Genomic DNA, 2,823 nt, shown 5'->3' with positions numbered 1-2,823 from the left:
GAAAAAAATAAAACTACAAGAAAAAATACTAACTGTTACCAATGGAGGCCTCACAGTTCAGAGGAACATCAGTTTGATGTGCCCTCACTCCCTTAATTAGCTGTCAATTAGTGCAATCGAATCAACTCTTTGCCTAATTAAGCAATGTCACCAGGCAGCTCCCATACACAGGCCATTGTATGAGCAGCATGAGAACAGCACAGCCAGCAAACTTGGTTTGGATCAGGAGTCCAACTCCGCTGTCACACTGGCTTCACTGTGTGTGTGTGTGTGTGTGTGTTTACCTTTTACTACAGTGGCTTCATATTTCGGTCGCTACAGTCCTCTGTAATTTAAAATATATATATATTAAAAGTCAACAACATTGTTAACAGTGCAGTTCCATAGTTGATCTTCTATAAATCTAATGTCAGCTGCTGTAACAGAGGGTACACGAGTTGACAAGTTTACTTACGTCTCAGAAACACAGAGCTGTGACATTGTATTTGACTTTTATTTGGTGTGTGCATGAGGTCAACACTTTGTAGTCTTTTCTTGACATTTCTCCGTTTTGACAGTGTAGTTTGAGAAAAGATGAAAGAAAAAAGGGTTCTTTCCACAATTTTGCCCATTTCTTGGACACAGCTGGTTGTTGTTGTTGTTGTTGTTGTTGTTGTCATAATCAGTCTGATTGATCAGCTCTGACAATAAGTCCATGCAGTAGCCTAAATGGTTACAAGTCTCTAACAACTCTAATTGGACACACTGCCGACCCAATCTCTTCTTACTGAGCATAAACCATTGAGAAGACGTGTGTGTGTGTGTGTGTGTGTGTGTTAAAATGGGAGAGCAAAAGAGTGAGGATGATTTGTGTCGTGAAAAAAACTAATCTCACTGACACGTGAGATGTGCAGCCATGTCACCCGCCCCCCCACCTCACCCCCCCTGCTCCCACCACTCTGAACCATCACAGGCAGTAATTGTTATTTAATGGATTAAACATTCATCCTTCCTGTGCAATCCCCCAGAGGGCCAGATGACAGCACCACCATGTTCATACTGCTAAACACCCCTCCCCAGTATCTCTCTCTCTCACACACACACACACACACACGTCCACGCTCACTTGACGGCTGTGTTTGTGCTCAAAATTCAATTACCCACTTACTGATAGCTCTCTGGGGTGCTAAACAAGTGGACACAGTGCTGGTGGAAGTGTGGATGATTTCCCAGGAGGCCTCAGGCTCCTCCACACATCTCCAGCTGGATCTATTTCACGGCTTTACTCATCAGCAGAGCATGCAGATGGAGCATCAGCGTCCGTCATAGACCTGCACACACCAGTGCATATGGACACTCATGAATAAAAACACACACACACACACACACACACACATCTGTGAGACTGTTGTCTACATTCAGAGAGCTGTCCTTATACTGAGTCATACTGTAGCAGTGCAAAACTCACTGTAAACCAGTATACACCTCTAGTGACTGATTACATTGACTGAGGGGTTTTTACCTGCTGTTGTTTTCATTTTGCGATTGCTATTCACAAACGTTGTGAAATGTATGTATCTAAAAGGTTTATTTCAATGTGGTTTTAATGCATTTTTAAGTCAAATAAATTACTCTCTTTCTGGCAGTTATTTTGTCCTTTTACTGGGACTGTTAATATCCTGTGTATTTTTTATTACAACATTGAATCAGGACTGTCTCTTATTATAGGCCAAAACAACCCCACTTTCATCGCTACATATACTATCAGCATCTGAAGCCACAGGTAGAGAGGCCCTACAGGTTAGCCACGCGTCCAAGTGTCCCCTGGGAACACTGGGGCCCGCTGCAGGAGCAGCCCACCTGCTGCTGGCCTCATCTCCCGCTAATTACAACACTGGTCTCCGTGTTCCCTGGAGAGTGAGCACTCTGACAAAACACCGCAGTTTAGTCAGTGTCTGCAGCAGCTGGGGCTGAGGCCGCACGTCAATACCCAGTTGAAAGGGCGGTCACAGAGACAAACAATGGTGTGTGTGTGTGTGTGTGTGTGTGTGTGTGGTGCACATGAAGGACAGGAGAATAGACAGACATGTAGCTTGTAAGTGGATTTTGGTGACATGTTGATACCCAATTAACACCTAAGATTATAAAAAAAATACATTTAGACAAATCTAAGTGGTGACCAGTTGGAGCTAACACTTTCTTAGACGTTCTAAAATATGTCACTTTTGTTTGGATGTGCATGTGCTGTGCCTTCGTCTGTGTGATCACAGTGAGTGTTCATTAGCAGAGCCCTCTGCTTTAATGGAATTCACGCTTGTGTAAACCTGTGTGGAGGATGAGGTCAGTGTGATGAAATACAGAAGGTGATTTACCTCATGTTCTTCTCCTTCCTCCTCCACACTCTATGATGAACCCATGAGGCAGACATGTGACCCATCTAGTCAATATGATGAGACGCTGGCTTGATCTGAAATGTAGGTGAAGTCTGGTCATCAAAGTAACAGTATATCCTGCTGTGATACTTAGTTAGAAAACAAGAAGAAGAAGAAAAGTTTACGGCACTCCAGGAGACAGTGGACTGTCATTCGTTATTGAAAATTGTAGCGATTCTATCTGCGACCACCGCGGGGAGCCAGAGTTCTTTAAATGAGGAACTTGAATTTACCTCACCTGTCTTCAATATCATATCATCCAGATAATATTTAAAACATACTGAAAGCGCCTATACATATAAAGAGAGACGACTGAAATCCAAGTGTTTGTCTTTTTAGAAGGACAAACAGTTATATTGCAATGACGCACACTTTACCCAATTGATGACGTCACATCAGTCAATGTTCATAG

Source organism: Cynoglossus semilaevis, unplaced genomic scaffold, assembly GCF_000523025.1.
Source record: "Cynoglossus semilaevis isolate Cse_v1.0 unplaced genomic scaffold, Cse_v1.0 scaffold302, whole genome shotgun sequence".
Classification (NCBI taxonomy): Eukaryota; Metazoa; Chordata; class Actinopteri; order Pleuronectiformes; family Cynoglossidae; genus Cynoglossus; species Cynoglossus semilaevis.
This window is presented reverse-complemented; position numbering follows the sequence as displayed.